The sequence below is a fragment of the Myxocyprinus asiaticus genome, chromosome 49 (genome assembly GCF_019703515.2).
Source record: "Myxocyprinus asiaticus isolate MX2 ecotype Aquarium Trade chromosome 49, UBuf_Myxa_2, whole genome shotgun sequence".
NCBI lineage: Eukaryota > Metazoa > Chordata > Actinopteri > Cypriniformes > Catostomidae > Myxocyprinus > Myxocyprinus asiaticus.
Genome location: NC_059392.1, coordinates 6,519,893 through 6,540,716, shown reverse-complemented (window position 1 = coordinate 6,540,716; position 20,824 = coordinate 6,519,893). Strand labels below are relative to the sequence as shown.

General features: G+C 37.7%; 1 protein-coding gene across 2 annotated transcripts in view; it reads right to left on the bottom strand.

Annotated features, from left to right (window-relative positions):
* The window catches only part of sh3bp4a (SH3-domain binding protein 4a), a 49,891-nt gene extending 32,431 nt beyond the window's left edge, over positions 1–17,460 (bottom strand). The window contains exon 1 of one of the 2 annotated variants that reach the window (XM_051693237.1): positions 17,374–17,460. The gene's annotated coding sequence lies outside the window, so the exon portion shown is untranslated. Of the gene's footprint in view, positions 1–2,491; positions 2,554–17,373 lie in introns of those variants that run through there. The other variant, XM_051693235.1, reaches the window with a different exon arrangement.
* Between the last annotated feature and the right edge of the window lie 3,364 nt (positions 17,461–20,824).

Genomic DNA, 20,824 nt, shown 5'->3' with positions numbered 1-20,824 from the left:
CTTGTGCAAAAGTCAAATACAACATAATGAATATAAATGTTAGCTATACTGTGAATTGCACTCCATTGGGTAATACACAGTGAATTTATAAAGCTGATTTCAGAGTGAAAAAAAGTCTTAAATTACTGCTAGTGCATTTGATTTCTTGGGTTCTGAAAAACAAAAAAAGAATAGCACATCAAAAAAGGACACCTTGAACTAGAAATCGCATGCATATATGCTGCAGTAGGGGTTCCATCAATTAAACAAACTAAAAACACCTGCTGAGTGAAGAAAATTAATAAATACCATCCTTAAGTGAATATTTTATTTTTTGTGACAGCATGGTTCCAGTTTAACAACATCAATGAACAAAAACTTCTCATTTGGGAATTCCTGCAGTGCTATATAAAATGATACATTTTCGCACCTTGTTGTGGATTAGAGGTGCTATATATTTTTTCTGACGATTTATGGAATCGTGAGCAACAGTTTGCCTTTAAGAGGAGGAAACTGAACATTCCATGCACGATTGCTTCAACTTCTGTCTGAGACGATGAGAGCTAATAGTCTGTACTTGAAATAACAGACATGCATAACAACACAGAGATGTAAAACAAGCTATAATTAGTCAAACTAAATAATCAAGCAAGCATGAAAAGAATATAAAACAAGGCCTGAGTAGGTTAGCTGATAATAATTGTATTCCTGTGGCACAAATTACCTCAGAAATTATGAATGAAATTTGTGTTCCACAGAACAGAATAAAGTAAAACAGTTTGGAACATGCAAGAAAATCATGACAGAATTTTCATTTTTGGGCGAACTATCCCTTTAAATGTATATTGCCGTTGTATATAAAAGTAATTTCTAGTTATGTGAATGAAATGAAAAAGCTCTGTGGTATAAATTTAGTTCACACTGAAAAGTACTCTGAAAAGTCACTTTAGAAGGAATTCTGACTATTACTTTAAACATTATGACTACCGTAGTTCCTTGGCTCTGTGGAGGTTGAAAGATATTACAATATATATATCCATGAAGGGATAAGGGTCTTGGAGGGAAGTCTTTTCATCTGTGTTATTAAAGGGCTTAATGAAACCTTCAAAGGAGGTAAGCATCTTTGGCATGTATTTTTAAGAACCTTTCACACAAAAGACTTGCCATAGGATTCATTCCCATCTAAACCCCTTTTGAATGTCCATTTCTTTTTTTCTACTAATAGATGGCGTGAAGTAGGTCAGCAATACCATTTGGCTTTTTATAAGTTTCCATCAGTACGATTTTTCCACTTACCTTATTTTGAATTCAGATCACGTTTTGCTCAGGAATTCTGTTTTAAAAAAATGTACAAAAGCTTTTGTTCTAACAATAAATAACTTCCATTGAAAATGGATTAGATCTGTTGAACACATGACAGGCCAAAATTTTAAAGAGAGTCAATGAAAGATAAATAGAAGATAAACAGATAATAAAATAAAAAAAACTTAATACCGCTCACATTTTACACGTTTGTACTGTATATAATAGAACGTCACAAATTCATATTATGCATATGTTGGGCAATTCCATAGAAATGTCAACAACATCATGGAAAAATAAAAAGTTACCAAAGAAACACGCCATTTTAAGTTCTATCGTGGTGTACTAGATAAAGGAAAATACCATCCACACCACTAGAGGGCACCGCTTGCTTACACAATGCTGACTGAAGCGCTGATTGCAGTCAATTTTTAAATGCAGCCTTCCAAGCTTTTGTAATCGTGCAAGACCATACTGTGATTTTTAATCTTATCTCAATCAATCGTGCATTGTCTCAGAAGTCAAAAGTTGCTGGTTTCAAAGCGTTTTGATGCTTTTACCTCATCATGTATGGGTAAGTGCCGCTTTCAAAACTGTCACATCTGTGACGATGGTTTTTCCTAATTAAATGTGAGAACGAAAAAGAAAACTACTCTTAAAAGTAAGGGTTACCCTTTTTCCAAAAAAGTTACTTAAGTAAATGTAACGGAGTAAATGTAACACATTACTAGTAGCCTTGGGATCGATGCCTTTTTCACGCATCGATAATCAGAAAACATTTTCAGATAGAAATAGGGCTGCTCGTTGAACAATTGTCTTTGTCTCTTGAGACATACTTCTCAACACTACTTTTGTAAACTCTGAGCGGCAGGGTTAATTGAAGGGGGTCACACACCGGAAGTGTCTAGCGGATGACATGGCGTGTTCAAAAATGTAAAAAAAATTATATATTTTCTACAAAGGTACGCACACACTACCAATGCTTTTCATTCAATTCGACCCAAATCATTATCAAAGGACAAAGATTATTTACTCTAGTGTAACTGGATGATATATTGTATGTAAGTATCTTTTATAGAGCCTAAACAATGTATTTTCAGTAACAAGTATGTCTTTTTGTGGTTTGACAACTTGAATGAAAGACCTATTCATGGCTACATACAGAGAAACTGCATAATAAACGTCACCCAGTTACACCAGTTTCACTAACCTGCAAACCAGATCAACGTCAGTTTCTTCATTCTTGAAGAAGTACAAAAACCTTTGTAACTTTGAACTGCCATCTGTGCCGCGTCAGCTCGTCCTGTGTGTGTGTTTGATCAGCTTCAATAAATGGTATATCCCAACGCTATTACACCAGACTGTTAAACAGAGGCCAACAGAATAAATTGGAAAGCACGCCAATTGGGCTTCTAATTTAAATGTCGGCAAATTTTTATATATCGATGCCTCAAAAATATATAGATAAAATAACATGCCGATCAATAATGGCTATATCGATATTTTACAACAACCCTAGTTACTACCTACCTCTTATTGTTATTATTCAGGTAGCTAGACATAAACATGTCGATTTTGGCAAATTTTTCAGCAAGATTTTCTTCAAACTGTTGCTACGCCATGACAGTTGTTGACCTGAAAGAGAAAACTGTCCATAAAAGAAGACAGTTTTCAATAATACACACAATAGCGCCACTTGTGGCAATGATGAGAATGCAAAACACTCTTTCGCTGCATTATGAATTGCGGTCTGAACACATTCTGAAACACGTGAAATTGATCTTGCATAGCTAGAAACGTTTGCGCTCACATACTCTATTACAGTAGCGCCCCTTGTGGCAACATTGAGAATGCAACACGTACTTGCATAGCATTTTGAATAGTGGTCTTTTGGAATGCAAAAACGCATCATATCGAGCTTGCGTTGAGTGCACATACTTGCGTAATGCGTATTGAAGAATACAACTTTCACAGAGAGATGCTTAAACTTTTACCTCTACAACATGAAACACTGGTAATCAGCAACTCTAAGTTGTCCCATAAGACATTAAATCTCTTATCTCGTTTGTGCCATGCAGCTCATAGAAGATGAGTTGAAGGTACTTCAAGCCGGAAGCCTGGGAATTTAGATTATCTTAGATACATTGTTAACTTTGCGCAAATATTGTGAGTTCACATGCAAGCACTACTTCTTAATCATCATCCTTCAGGCAGCTTCAAACAGAAAACACTGTTTGGCTGAATTCATTAATACAAAAAGACCAGTACTGCTATGCTCCATGCACATCTAGATCAAAACGATCCTTACGCCCTCCATTAAAACACCTGTCATCTCAAATGAATTATTATAATTACAGTTTCAAAATGTGGTCGTTGGGGCAATAATCGAGATAATGTAGCATATTATGGCCTTTGGAAATAAAATATTATTATTAGTTTATTATAAGTGATAATCCTGCTGGAAAAAAAAAAAAAACTGCTTAAAGCAGCCCAAGTTGGTTTAAACTTAACTAGTTTGAGGTAGTCTTAGCTGGTTTTCAAAGACTGGCCAAGCTAACAAATGCCCAAGACTCCTCAAAAACCAGACAACAGTCAAATCTTACTAGGCTGGGAGACCAGCAAACCAGCTTTGGCTGGTTTAAGCTGTTTTTTGTGGTGTTTTATATTACTTTGATATGCTAATTGGTTGAATAAGGCTAGTCTGATTTGTGGTAGCATCCCATTACTTGGTAAATATTAGGGATGCACCGATACCACTTTTTCTCTTCCGATCTGATTCCGATATCGGAAATCTCAGTATCAGCCGATACCAATCCCAACCCGAAAATAGTGTTGTTTTTTTGCATAATCAGTTTAGAATATCTTAACATTATTGTGTGGAACTAATTGGGAGTACTCTTTATTATGAGTGAACCAAACTATTGATCATCTACATCTGAGATGCTGTTCTTGAGTAGCACTCAAATATTGCGCACCACTGTGACGGCTAAAAATAGCCGTGAGTGCATCACCAGCCTGTGCATGAGTTTGTGTCAATAGAGCAGCACCATTCACTCACACGCTGGCGCTGCGCATACTATATATTTACTTATTAAACACAGCCTTTTGTGATTCACAGAGCTATCGCACGTCTTCAAGTGGCTTTGAATAAAATGCACGAGTCATAAGAACTGCTTTAATGGTCTTTTTATGGTTCTTTTATGTCATTTTTGGAACTTGACAGTAACGAACATTACTAACACACAGTATCGGATTTGGATCGGGCTCGTCAGGCCGATACCCGATCCGTCTAAAAGCTTCAGTATCAGAGCAGATACCAATCCAGGTATCGGATCGGAGCATCCCTAGTAAATATGACCACCTTATGTATCCTCTTTCTACAGAAGCCAAAGTAATTTCTCCCTCCACTACCCCCATTAGTACTCAAGTATTGACTCTAAAACAAAAGGTTTACTGAGGTGAAATGCATGGACCTCTGGGCTGAAACTAATATTTCAAAGTGGCAATAAGAGGCTAATTTAATAGAAGTCCATTAAATGACCGGCTTCATTTATCATCTCTATGTTAATTGGTCATTCTACCTTACAAGGTTGAGCTAACGCAAATGAGTCTGAATCAAAAAGCCCCTTTATCAAATGTATTTCTCAGACAAGGCTGATTTCTTAGACTCTTTCTCAGGCTAGTTTTGGGCTATGCATTTTATCTTTCTTGTGCTTTATTTTATGATTTATTTCAATTTTCATTTGTACATTTGGCAGACACTTTTATAGTAATGTTACAGGCCAGAAAGAACCTTGAATCAGCCATAAGAGTACCAAAGCTTAATGTGCTGGAATATGCTCACTAACCTTCAGGCCACGGACCCAACAGGGCTACGTGTTTTAAAAAGCAATTATTCTCTAACGTTTATTTCTGGTCTACAATGAGTTGAAGAAGACATCATGTTGTTTCAATTATGCACTGAATTTAGTTTGCATACATGAATACACAAAAAGAATGAGTTCGAGGCTAGTGAATTGTGTTCTTAAAACCCCTGATTTACAAAGGCACACGTAAGTGATGCCAAATTTCAGTCCTGTTGGGAGGTCTGGATTAGCCGAGGCATTAAACAAAGTCCTTGGTAATTGAACGGAGTTGTTTTTATGTCGAGTTGGGACTGCTCTCAAGAAATGCTGTACATAACAATGAGAACCTTTCCTAACGTGGCTAACCCCAGTCCATCTTCAAAAACATTACCAAATGCTTTGAAAGACATTTAAACTGAAGACTGTTAAACAAGAGCTTTAGAAGATTTACCTCAGGAGGCATGTCTACCAACAACAAGGGTTTCAGTGGCGTTAGGGGGGATTATGAGGACTGAATTTGTGCTGAGTCCCCATTAATTATGAAGTAGAATGAAACACTGTTGTGCTTTTGGAAACTGATTACGATTGTGTTTTTAAGGTTTGCTTTGTTCCTTAGGGAGAAAGAACACAAAAAGTCTACTTCAGCCAAAGTCGCAAGATATACAAAGCGCAACGTTGCTGAAGTCATGTCTTTTTCTACTAAAATTCAGATTCAGGAGGTTTTGCTAAGTATTATTGTATAGGTGTCAGTATACAAGGACCCACTTTATATTGGGTGTCTTTAACTACTATGTACAGTTTAAGTCAGAAGTTTACATACACCTTAGCCAAATACATTTAAACTCAGTTTTTCACAATTCATGACATTTAATTATAGAAAACATTCCCTGTCTTAGGTCAGTTAGGATCACTACTTTATTGTAAGAATGTGAAATGTCAGAATAATAGTAGAGAGAATTAATTATTTCAGCTTTTATATCTTTCATCATATTCCCAGTGGGTCAGAAGTTTACATACACTTTGTTAGTATTTGGTAGCATTGCCTTCAAAGTGTTTAACTTGGGTCAAATGTTTTGGGTAGCCTTCCACAAGCTTCTCACAATAAGTTGCTGGAATTTTGGCCCATTCCTCCAGACAGAACTGGTGTAACTGAGTCAGGTTTGTAGGCCTCCTTGCTCGCACGTGCTTTTTTCAGTTCTGCCCACAAATTTTCTATCTGATTGAGGTCAGGGCTATGTGATGGCCACTCCAATACCTTGACTTTGATGTCCTTAAGCCATTTTGCCACAACTTTGTGGATATGCTTGGGGTCATTGTCCATTTGGAACACCTATTTGTGACCAGCTTTAACTTCCTGGCTGATGTCTTGAGATGTTGCTTCAAATTTTCCTTCCTCATGATGCCATCTATTTTGTGAAGTGCACCAGTCCCTCCTGCAGCAAAGCACCCCCACAACATGATGCTGCCACCCCCATGCTTCACGGCCAAAACTATAGTTTGCTAATATGAAATCTGTGGAGTGGTTAAAAAAATTAGTTTTAATGACTTCAACCTAAGTGTATGTAAACTTCTGACTTCAACTGTACTTAAGCATTTGATATTATGTACTTATCTACATGTGTTGTTGCATTGTACTTATATTTAAAGTAACTGTATTTAATTACATCTGTAGTTATACGTTAACCTTACCGCTAATCCTAAACCTAAACCTACCCCAACCATAAACCCTAACTTAAACCCTAATCATATATCTACACCTACCTCAACCTCAGTAGCAGCAAATGTGAATCTTGGGAGAATTTTGCAGAAAAACATGTAGTTACACAGTAGGTACATTCCATTGTATGTATTTTAAAGTTAGTACACAGTAGTAAAAGACACCTGATATAAAGTGGAACTGTATAAATGTCTACAATAGTCTGTTAAAACAGACTCACATTTGCGTATATCGTCTTAATTGTGTTATGCATGTTAGGAACATAATCTTTGCAATCTACGCAATTACGTGAGTGCCAATGCTTTTAGCTATGTAAACTCAATTCAATGCATTGTTGCATTACGAAATGTGTTTGACTGCGATTCACAGTGCAACACTTACATTGCATACTCAGCATCGCCACAAGGGGTGCTATAGCAGGCGTAGCATAAACTGTCTTTATCTACAGCTACTTTTCTCTTTCAGGTTAACTACTGTGATGAACAGCAGTTTGAAGAGACTCTAACAAAACAAGTCAGTTAAAGTTATTTAAACTTTCGATATGTCTATGTCTAAGTAAATAATGCCGCCCCCTACAGATGCAAGTTCCTATGCTCCAGCAAGTGTGTAATTTATTTTCTATTTTTCTCTAGTGTTTATATGTGGTGTGTGTGTGTGTGTGTGTGTTTTATGAGTTAAGTCCTTGGTGGGAGGAGAAACCCTGCAGAGACTAACCAGTCCAAAACCATAGAGTCAAACCTAATTATTATAGAGAACACACACATACACTTCCCTGGAGACCAGTGCTGACAGGAAGCAAGCATCTCTTCCAATTTATCATTTAACATGTTCAGGCTGCAATAGAGTCATATATTACATTACACACCAAATGTAGCCTGAAACTGAATAAAACCTGAAGGGTGGGATGTATGGGTATATTTGTGATTGTGAGTGTGTATCTGTTTAGTTACTGGGTGGTGTCATCGCCAAGTCGCGTGTCTTGCATCATACAAACATTGAGATATATTTCATGCCACTTAATTGTGCAACCAGAATTTGTGATATGGAATCAGAATAAGATATATGGAATATGTGATACTGAATAATGGACTTAAGGAACTAAAATTGTTAAGTGGAATTTTTTTCAAGAACAGTTAAAGCAGAGAGATTGAGCATTATTGGAATATCGAAACATTTCCGGTACTAGGGTCCCTAGTGATTAAGCAAGCAAGGTCAAAAACACATTGTTTGTCCTTGCAGTCTAGCTTTAATGAAACCCAAGTAGCTTTGACACATTTATCCCTGTCAATTTAAAGGAATCTACCACCTGATTGGCCAACTTCCAGTTCAGCAAGGACCAATCAGATTTCTCCCCATCTCATTTAAGATATCACACAACCCATCTCAAATGCATGTGTTGTACGATGATTCTGAATTTCAGTCATGCATCCGCATTCATACATTCTTTCTACTTTATTTTGTCAGTTCGAATCGGTCTGGCCATTCTCTGCTGACCTCTCTCATCAAATAGGCATTTCCGTCCACAGAACTGCCGCTCACTGGATGTTTCTTGTTTTTGGCACCATTCGGAGTAAATTCTAGAGACTGTTGTGCATGAAAATCCCAGGAGATCAGCAGTTACAGAAATACTCAAACCATCCCATCTGGCACCATCTTGTTGTAGTGCCTTTAATTTATGCTGATTTAAAAATATAAAAATAAACAAAACTCATTCGGCTCACATATACGGGGCCATGCACCGAAATGGCAAGCACTGCACAGCATTAACCACAACCTAAAGATCACATATGATATTAGGGCTGCTTGATTATGGCAAAAAGTTTGGTCAATATTGAGATCACGGTTATTTAACACGATTACTCATTGACTTTGGAAACATCATGCATTTATTGAACTTTTAAAAAAAACTTGTCTTTTTAAAAGTGGATTTCCTTGAACTTGAAATGTATACTGCACTGGGTAGGGGAGGAGGCTATTATCATATGATAATTATTGTGTTTAGTATGGTAGTCAAATAAAGGAAAGCCTCTTTTACAGCAGGGGTGCTCTCACTTCTATGTAATGAGATCTACTTTATCATGTTATTGCAGCAAGATCTACCATGTACAATAAAGGCTATACATTATCACAATACCAAAGTTTCAGTAGTGAAATTTGACGATTCTCAATACCAGCTTCAAAACCACAACAAATAATAACACTAACTAATATGTTAATTATGGAAGAATGGTTTCAAGTTCATAAGTAATTATTCAAGACAAGTAAACAGTCAGTAATGAAATAACAATAAAAAACAGCACTGAATAGAAATAGATTAAAAATAATAAAACAAAAAATACAAATTAATAAAATTCTGTGCTTTTTTTAACAGATTTAAACGTTTTTAACAGCAGTAGGCTATCAAGTATTCAAGTAAACATTCAAAATGAAATGCAACATAAGCTAATAAAGTTACCCAGTCAAGACAAGAGCAGTGAGTGTTTTCTCGTTTTCTTGTTATGGCTGTTTGATTATTATAATGACACACTACACTAGACGGCAGCAGGTCTATTAGCTTACATTTATACTTAGTCCGGCATTTTAATTACAAATCCGCTTTAATTTTCTGCTGTTTACGTTCACTTTAGACATAACTCTCTGTGATTACATGAATACCTCACCAAGACGGCCATTTTGGCAGAATATTTAAATGCATTTGATCGTTCAGGTGCTCATTAGCATGAGCATTTACAGAACACATGCATGTTCAGCACACACACATACGCCGCCTGTCAATCAAACAGGGCGCAGCTGATACTAGATCGCTAGCGAATTATAAAATTACATGCTCTGGATTATTTTCAACAGCAGAATAAGAATATGAACTTTCTAATAAGTGACACAGGCCTAGGCTATCATGAATATAGTCAGTTATTTTTTCGTTATTGACGTTTTAATCAGTCTGCTTGTCCAGTCGAGCAAATAAAATTCTCTTTCACTTGCCACTTCAAAATTCCATTTGTCCCGGACAAGTGTTCCAAATGTCAAGCCCTAATTAAATATTGTATTCAACATTCTCTGATTTTTTCTTCTGCAGTATAGCTCCTAAAGTAAATGTACATTGTTTTATAGGAGTTTTTAGGTGTTATTTTGGAAAACAAGCCAAAAAATACTAATCAAAAATGTATTTTGTTTTAGTGTATAATGGGCTAAGACTACACTCTCTCACCTTTAACTCACAAAAAACAAACTTTCTCTTCTTAAGAGCTGTGTATCACCAATTTTCTTCATGATATGATACACACAGTGAACGTGACACATATATTATGATTCACTACGTCGCAAGCCATCACACTATAATCTAGCTGCAGCGACGAGCATCCCCGTGCCAGAGTGTGCATCAGCCGGGAGAAGATTCAATCTCTTCCCCGGTCACTTCATGCAACTCATAGATGTGGCGTTGATTGCACAGAGAAATGACGGTTTCTGAGTTTTTCATAACCCGCTTCCTTATTATTTGAACTTTAATAAAAGGATGCTTTAAAGATATAATGCTGGGGTGTTTCATTGCGAAACGGAATGTGGCACAATAATCTTTATCTCGATTATTTTGTTTTCATAATTGTTGGACACCAAAATCGTAATTGAAAATAAAATTTGATTAATCGTTCAGCCCTATATGACATAAAGCGCAAACACACATAACATTACACATCGCCTCAGGATGGATTTGAACCTATGACTTTCCGTTCAACAGGTCACTGCACCACAGAATTGACAATCACCAAAGGGACATACCAAACATAGAGCAATTACTGCCAATCATTGTAGTCACCATAATCAACTTCGAATTCATGTAACTATAAAACAAAATGAAAATGGTAATTTATTCGATAAAAGCTCTGCAACCGATTTTTCGAGGTGGAGATTCGAAACCACGGGTGTTGAAACTATAAACCAGTGCTATAGCACACTGAGCCACTCAGTTGCCATGTCAGGCTGATGGCAAAGAGACGTCGCAAGGTTAAGAGTCAGCACACAAATGTGGATTATCTTTTGAACTTTAGGTGACACTGTCTCAAAACTGCTCAGGTATCCTCAGGACATGATATTTATGATGCATAAAAATTATCTTTTAAATCTGACAATGCTTTTAAAAGATATATCACTTTTTAATAAAATTCTATGTGGTGGAGGGACAGTATGGCTGACATGATAAAAATTGGTATAGTTGAAATCCGCATGACCTAGAGAATCCACACACACCAACCCCATGATTTTAGGACATACGGTTCAAAAGTTACGGACAAAAATAGCTATTTTTACGTCTTTTGACCCATAGGTGGCGCTGTCTCCAAACTTTGCATGTACCTTCAGATCATGGTCCTGATGAAGCATACCAAGTTTAGTTTTGATAGGACAAACCATTACCAAGATACAGCCTCACATCCAGTTTTACATCGCCTTGTTAACTTTGTGCTGCCGTCATTTTTAAACAAAGGCGAAAAATCTAAATGATTTACTATCATTTCTGTGCGGCTCAGTCTGGAATTTTTTTATTTTGTTTCTAGGACAAACGGTTCAAAAGACACATGCAAATGAAAATATAATTTTAGTACTGGTGGTGGCGCTATGGAGTTTGTCCTAGAGGTCCAAAATTTGCTATAGGGACTATCTATGACCACCTCTATCAGTGTGCCACATTTAATGATTTTCCTATGAACGGTTCTATGGGCTGCCATTGACTCCCATTGCGAGGAAGCAGCAGCAGCAGAATAATAATAATACTAACGGATACAATAGGGGCTACACACCTTTGGTGCTTGGCCCCTAATTATGGAAATGAAGATTCATTATCGGTCATGAAAAAACATTTAAAAGAAAGTTCGAAAGATAGTTTGTAAAAAAAAAATAAAAAAAGTCCAAAAGAAAGAAAGTTCAAAATAAAGTTTGAAAAGGTTTGAAAGTTCAAAAGAAAGTTTGAAAGAAAACTATTTGGCTGCCATTTTTGGAAGGGTCAGAGACAGGATGTAACAACACCATGACAGGAAGTGCACTGGAGAGACTAAGAGAGCAAACAAGAAATAGTCTGGTAGACAGTGAGAGAAGAAAAGAGAGGAAAGAAAGAGAGGAAATGCTTGGCTTATGAGTAGCTCCTGCCCCTTCCCTTCTTCTGCTGTTCATCTGAAGCTCTCCAGCTGTAAATCAGCTGCCAAACACTGGAATTTACACAAGAGTAGTATATCTATAGTAGATGGTACACAAGAATCCCACTCAAAACTCTGAGCTTCGTTTAGGGCAAATACAGGAAACAGAGACAGTAAAGAATGCAAACTACACATGGCATGCTCATGTCAGTCAGCAGAATCGATAAGTAAAGTAAATCTTTGGTGAAGATGTATGCTCTTATTTTACAAGTAAAAAAATTCTCAAAGATGTCTAGTGTACATGTAAATGGGAGATTATTTTTACCAAAAAAAATCTTAATGGGTAGTTTATATATAAACACATCTGCGGTTGATGAATCAAAATGTGAGACAATAGGCTTAAATCTGAGCCCTAGACTGACGTACGTCTCATGTTTGAGGCCTGAAAACAAACCGCCTATGTCTTGGTCCTGATCCCAGCTAAAAACATCCACTGATACCATCAACAATACACTCCCTGTGTCTGACACACAGGCAAAGCAAAAGAGTATATAATTCTAGGTTATTCTCAGTAATACTTACCCTGGGCTGAAGCTCGAGGGTTTAATACATAATATCATAACAGAGGCTGTCTATAATAGTCGCACTGGAGCATTCATATTGCCTTCCAAACACACAAATGCGTGTTTTCTTTTTTCGGAAGAGTAGCCAATGGGAAGACTAGGAGAATTTGGTGATGTTTGCAGAGTTTGTAGACAAAGCCCAGTGCGCACTATACGATTTTGGCCATGATTTTGCAGTATGAGACTAATTCTAAAAATCATAAAAGATTTATTTCATCCACAACGCCAAAATTCATAGTCTTTGATTGCTTAGTGTGACATGACTGATGACTGACTGATTTCATTTGCAAAGAATCTAGGCTAGGGTATACTTAGTTTTTTTCGTGTGTTGTTCCGTTTTGTACACTGTAGAGCACTCTGCTTTTTCAAAGTAAAATGTTAATCGCTCAACGCATGCATACTATTCAGCTGCTTTTTGATACTCTTTTAGTACAGTCAACATCAAGAACATGTGAGGATGACGAAATTCGATGCTCTTTAGTACAGTCAACATGCCGACGACATCCACAGATGAAGACAGTCAACGTGTCTAGAAAAGCTGGGCTGCACAAGGACAGTCCACGAAGACTGTTCTGTTGAGGAAATCTGCATCACACACACCGTGCGCGACACGTACCGGCACATGGAAAACCAAAGTATACTTTGGCCTCAAGTCTTAGTTATGACAATGTTCAAAACTCTGCGTTACAGTCCGTTAGTGTGACAGTTCCTACGACGTCTGACTAATAAGATGAGAGAGAGAAAGATGATCTGTTAAGTGATACTAGCTTGTCTATATGATATGCAACTTAAATATCTCATTATTTAGCATTTCCATCATGTTATGTTTGTACTATAAAAAAAGTTTCGCACAGCAGAGATCGAATCTAGAACTCCGACTTGCTTGGGCTTGTGCGGTACTGTTGCAATTTCGTATGACAATGACAGAACGTAACAAGAATGATCGCCCAAAGTCCTAAGATATACACTCACTAAGCACTTTATTAGGAACACTATGGTCCTAATAAAGTACCCGGTATGGTCTTCTGCTGTTGTAGCCCATCCGCCTCAAGGTTTGACATGTTGTGCATTCTGAGATGCTATTCTGCTCACTACAATTGTACAGAGTGGTTATCTGAGTTACCGTAGCCTTTCTGTCAACTCAAACCAGTCTGGCCATTCTCTGTTGACCTCTCTCATGAACAAGGTGTTTCCATCTGCAGAACTGCCGCTCGCTGGCTGTTTTTTGTTACCATTCTGAGTAAACTCTAGAGACTGTTGTACGTGAAATTCCCAGGAGATCAGCAGTTACTCAAACCAGGCCGTTTGGCACCAACAATCATGTCACGTTCAAAATCAATGAGATCACATTTTTTCCCCCATTCTGATGGTTGATGTGAACATTAACTGAAGCTCCTGACCCGTATCTGAATGATTTTATGCACTGCACTGCTGCCACTGAATAAGTAGGCGTACAGGTGTTCCTAATAAAGTGCTCAGTGAGTGTACAGTCTGACATAAAAAAAAATAACTGCCTTGCCTTTGATTCAAGATCTTACCAGGGTCATATCCAGAGGTCTATAGTAACGAAGTACAAATACTTCGTTACTGTACTTAAGTACAGTTTTTGAATATTTCTACTTTTCTCAAGCATAAATATTTCTAGGGCTGCCCCCGACCAAAGATTTTCCTAGTCGACTAGTAGGCGTTAGTTTAAGCCATTAGTCGACTAGTTGTCACACGTTTATGATATTAATTTAATTACTTAAATATATAGGCTATATGTTGGGGGCAATGGGCATCAGAAAATGGTTTGAGTTCCAGGGCTGAGAAAGAATAAGTAACATTGCTAACACTGTTCTACATTACAGAGAAATACTATATAAATACTTTAAAATATAAATTTTACAAGCACACGCACGAAGCGAGCCGCAGTGACACCAGCAAAAGCGGTAATGATTCTGAATGTGTCGGAAAAACCATTATTATTATCAATTTAATATTTTTTATAATTTTTTTTTTTTTTTTTTTTTTTTTTTGCAAGAACAGCGTCGTCCATGAGTGCTGCAAATGACCTCAGACATCTCAGCTCAGGAGGTGCTTTGAGTTCAGTTCGCTTTATTTCCACAGAGCACTTCATTGTGAGCGCAACTCTGCAGCCTATACATCTGTGATTACAACATAAAATAATACAAAAACACATTCACCTCGAACCATGATTTATATTTCAGTGATTATTATCATCAGAATTATTATTATTTTTACATTTATAATTGTTTTTATGTCTTCATTTGCGTAAGTAATTTTCCGCCTGCATGTTTAGATGGATAATTGCCTGACGGTAAATGGAAAGGTGGTTACTTATATATATATATATATTATTTTTTCAATCACTTCATTATTTTAATTGCTTCTATCTCTAAATTTTGAAGAAACATGTATATTTTACTCCGATACATTTCTCCAGACCCTTTTGTTACTTTTGCTACCGAACATGAGGGTGTGTAAAATATGACAATTGAATTTTTTGAGTGAACTACCCCTTTAAGGCCTGCTTGCTTTAGGATAAACTCTTCAAAAAGCCTCTCTTTACTTACAATGTAATCAACGCTGATGGCCACATCTCTGAAACATTAAATTCTCATAAAACGATCTGGAATTTATGTTGTGTTTCTTTTTTTCACAGTCTACTGCCATCTTACTCAAGGGGGATTGTGACACTGCTGTTCAGAGCTGAATTAACATGGGTTTATATACACTGGACAAGACACAAATAACAGAAAGCGTTGGTGATGGTAGAACGTTCTGGGTTCTATACAAGTTAAGCTCTATAGTAAACATCTCAGACATGATGTCGATTACCACTGGAAATAATTTTGACTCATGTCTCAGTTTGTAAAAACAAACATGTTGAGTTTACAGTAATGCACCAACAATGGAAGTCTATGGGGCAAGAGATCAGGAGGGTTTAAAAGCTGAAATGTTCAGCTCATATTTCGTTAAAATATACAAGCATATTTCTGCTTGTATTAATTCTCATTTTTGGGTGAACTATACCTTTAGGTCTTGTGGCTGTACTTTCGAAACAATGTGCATTTTAATGTTTATTCCGGTGCAATGCATTGCCCCATTGACTTCCAGTCAAAGTGCATTACTGTGCACATTCTTTTTGTTTGTTTTTACAAACCAAGGGACGAGCTGAAATTGAATGAATAGCTTTTATGTTTTTCGATGCAACAAAAGCTTTTAGGCAGTGTAAACAAGCTTATAACAGTATTTACTAGTACATTTTATGATGGCCAACTTGTAATAGGGATCTAACAAAGCTGTTAGATACAAAACATGCCTATAAGACACACTTACACAACCTTACCCATCTAAAGTAACAGCGGCCATTTGTTCACAAAGCCATGAATTTTTAACATCCCATTGAAAATAAATTGTTAATATAACCAGTGGAAGCTGAGGTCTTGTAGACAAACAAGACTGAGTTATGCCACAGGTCAATCCTATTCCATTCAAAGTCCAAAAGGAATGTGGTAAGGGGAGGGAGAAAGAGGAGAGAGAGGATAGATGCCTGGAAATGGGAGCAGATAGGGAGGGGGGAAATGTATAGGATGTCCTCACCAACAGGGTGGTCCTGACTATCAATTCCTGATAACCACGGCAACAAATAACAAACTACCAAGTGAGAACGGTTATTCCCATATGAAACTTTACCATGGTAACCATAGTATACACCACAATACCACAGGCAGCCTACTACTACAGTTATTTTTGCTACAATAAAACTGTGGTAACTTAAAAATAAAAGGGTGAGAAGGGTGGCATGGAGTGGCAGCTGCCACCCTAAAAATGAGCATTGCCACCCCAACTCGGACCCCGCTCGTGTCCTGGAGACGGTGCGCAATGGCTTAACCCGTCTGTGTCGCGCATGGTCCGACGTTCAACAACATTCCGCCCATGTCTGGCAGGACACAGCATTCCGGCTCAGTAGACAACCCCCCATCCCCGGTCAGACGGAATACTCCACAAGACAACACCGCACAAAACTACCCCCCATGACTAACTTACTGGATGCCACCCCTTACTCGACTCTTGCCACCCCTGGCAAAAACTCCTAGACACGCCCCTGGGTAGCTGCCACCCCATGTCACCCTTATGGCCCCGCCCCTGTTTATAAGGACTTTACAGAACAAATAATCACAGTGGTATTTTGGCTAAAACTTTGGTACACTGGTTTAAAATTGGTTTTTAATGTTACTGGCCATTTATTTACCAATTTAAAATACGTATTTAAAAAAAAATCTAAAATATTGATATTTTCTGTAGTGTCAGTGCAGTAAGACAGACAAGACACAAACTCACCGTAGATCAACAGAGTTAAAGAAAAGATGCAAATATGGAATAATGGAATCATATATGAAAACAAAACATCAAGGGCATCATCATGTATAAAGGGATGGTTTACCCAAATATGAAAATTCAGCCATCATTTACTCACTCTCTTTTTTTACCATATAAGTTTATGCCTTTTTATTTAGACACATCTAATGTGCGTTTACCAGTGCAGACTGCTAACAGACAAGAATGTTTATTTTAAGTACGCGCAACTTAAAGTTAAAGGCTCTTAATTACATACATACGCGTGTAATGTACGAAACGTGTGTATTAATTCACATTGCGCGTCAGCGATGATACAGTAACGTTCCAAGAAGTTAAAAAATATAGCCAAAATCCTTTCAAATGCATCCAAGTGGATTAAAAGAAACCAAAGCGTAACGTCGTTATTATTAACTTACCTCTGCATTCCATATATTTATCCCCAGCAGCGCGCAGTTGCAGTGCTGAGTTGGCGACTTCACTTTGTGCTCCTTTGTGCCTCTTTGGCTCTCTCTCATCGCATCGGGGCGGGGCCGGAGCGCATTTGACGTCACACAAGGGGCGGGGTTTAGGCGGCGGGTGGGCGGAGACTGGAATCCGGTGGTCCGGAGAAAAATCACTATTCTACTGGCGTCTGTAGTTTGCCTAATCAATTATTAATTTCGCTGAGTGATGATGCGGCTGATATTCATCCATCCACCTCTGTATCGAAAGCTTCCATACGTCTTTCCTGTCGGTTACTCAGATGTATTGTAGTACTCTAAATAATGATTTATCTATCTGTCTATCTACCTGGTTCAGTATAAGTTAAGCTTAATCGACAGCATTTGTGACATAATATTGATTACCAGAAAAAAATAAATTTTGACTTGCACCTTATTTGCTTCAAAAAAGCAAAAATCTGTGTTAAAGAGAGGCTCTTACAATGGAAGTGAATGGGTACAATCCGTAAACGTTAAAATACTCACTATTTCAAAAGTATAGCTACAATACATTAACATGATTTAAGTGTGATAAAACTGCTTACTAACATTTTCTGTGTAAAGTTATAGACAATTTTACAACTTCGTTACCATGACGATGTAGTCAAAAACCCTAAAATGACTGTAAAACGATGATTTAAACAACTTTACAGCTCAAATAATACATGAGTTTTAACAGAAGAATTAATGTAAGTGCTTTAATAAAATTATAAACGTCACATTTCTGCCTTTAAACCTTCCAAAAATTGGCCCCATTCACTTCCTTTGTCAGTGCCTAACTGTTTCCTCAAATTTTCCTTTTTTTTTTTTTATTATTATTTTTTTTTTTAAGAAAAGGAGGGATGAGTCAAAAGTATTTATTGTGGTAATCAACATTATGCCACAAATGCTGTCGATTGAGCTTAACTTGTATTGAACCTGGAACATTTCTTTAACTGTACATACTGTGTTTATATATGTGTGTGTGTGTGTTTATGTGGAGCGAGCAAGAGACATAAAACCCTACATAGAGGAACAGAGAAACAGTTTGAAGTTTGGAGTTTGAAGTTTGAAGTTCCAGAGAGCTATTATGTATATCCACAAAAAATGTGGGCTTGAGGAGAGATGCTCGGGGGGCCAGTGGAATAATTTGATAGCAGTCTCGGGGAGGAAGCGAGAACCGCTGCTATCTTTCAGACTGCAACAAAGACACTCCTCTTCACCAGGAGCACCATGGCCTGCGTTCTCCGGGGGTGGTTAGGGGTTGTTGTCTGTTTTTGTATGAGAGATGAGAAAAATGTAATGAAAGGCAGAACAAGAAAGAGAGAGATTAGAAAAGCATGAAAAGCCTCATGTACTTCCACAGATTACCTTCCAAAAAAGCACAGGTCTTTATCTCACAAAGAATCACCAAGCAGCAAATAAACAAAATAAAATCATTAGACGACAAGCTGTGACAGCATCCAGCAAGGCATGAGGCTTTTTCTGCAGACGTTTAGTTTGTTTATAAGAGGTAAAAGGGAGGATGAAACAATTTATATGCACGATGTCTTGAAAGACAGCCATCGTTCTGCATGAACAGAAACTACACAGTTCATTAAAGCCCCGTGACACAGTGACAAAGTTAGACGAGAGGGATTTGGTCTGAAAGTATAAAACCAAAGGCACATGCACACAAAAAAAGCACACTATAAACCCTGATAATTTGATGTATGGTCTCTGAGGAACAATAATGGGCGTTTCCCAATCTGTGGGCGTTTCCAAACCAGGATGGGTGTTTCTCAACTAACCAATGAAATTAGGGAATCTCAATGTAGTCCAAGTAGGTATACCTGCTTGATGGAGGTGCAATCTCCAAAAGAGGGTGGGGGTTACTTCATGAAGGGGCGTGGTTACTCCAAAAGGGGGATGCGCCAACTCTAAAAGGGGGCGTCACTTCCACTCATGGTTAGGGTTAGGGAAAGGTTTTGGTTAGGGGCTCCCTATATCTTAGCTGGCGGTTTGGATCTCCCGCCCATGTTTGGAGCTCTGCCTGCACCTATATACTTCTCATGTACTGTAGTAGGCAAATCTTGTAAAGCAGTTGAAAAATACTCATCCCGGTTTGAAAACGCCCACTGATTGGGAAACGCCCATTTTTGTTCTGCAGAGACACAAGTCTTGATATTTCTGGTCTAAGGGGCTGTTCACAATGAATGCATTTTTTGCATCCATCTCTAGTGTCTTTCCAATTGTTTTTCAAATGTTAACATGCGCTAGACGAACGTTTTTTGACCGTTGAGCCACGTCGTTGTGTATCACCATTTTTTATTTTTTTGGTCTCTTGCAGAAGCATCATGTTTTTAGATGTGCATCTAGATTTTTCAGACACCTGCACTCTCTTCTATGTGTTGTGTTGCATCTACTTATTTTTAACGCAAAAACACGTTCGGGTTAAATGGCCTCTAAAGATTACACTAAATTAGCATCCAGCCGTGCGAGCAAACATCTTATTATTTGAGAAGTTTTGTGTCTGCGTCCTTTTATTGACATTTGTAAGCTCTCTGCACAGGCCATGTTTACACATATTCCACTGAATTTTTATGGATGAAATGAAAAATGTGGCATGTCAAATATGTTTGTATAATGACTTTAATTCCACATAAGGCTTGTGTTGATTCCATATTGCAGACGATGAATAAATATTTTGTGCGACCTTTCAGTCCGACACATGTCATAAGAAATTTTACGATTTCGCCATCTCGTACGACTATTACGAATTGAGATTGTGTGGGGATTCCATAAAGGGACTGTTTACATGGAGAATATTCAAGTTCATCTGCCTAGAAAAGTAGTCCCACCGCTAAAAGGATGTTTTAAACAACTTTGAAGCTCAAATAACACACACTTCATATAGAAGAACTGATATAAGTGCTTTACACATTTCGGCTTTTAAACCCTCTGGTACATATGCTCCATTGATTTCCATCCAAAGCGCATTACTGTAAACTTGATTTTTGTTTGTTTTCCCAAACTGAGGAACAAGCTGAAATCATTTTCTATGGTGATCGACAGCATGCCAAAAGTTGTACTGAACCTGGAACATTCCTTCCTGTATGTACCGTATCTCTGTAAACCAGCAAGAACAGTCCGAATTGTTTCTGTTCTTTTATCTGGCTGTGTCCTCATACAGAGGGCATTTGTGTAAGCTGCAGTAGTTTTCAGTGCCCAGGCTGCATTCTCCGGCTTTGACTCAGTGTTTTTTCTGTCTGGGAACTGATCTATGGGAAACACACAGGGGTATTCAAGCAGTCACATTCTTATCTGGAGTTCTGTACGAGCTCTGAGGTCATGCCGTGATGCGGGATAGCACGTTCTCAAACCTTGCTGAAACATAAATAAGAAATCGGGACAATTTTGAAAGGAAGAT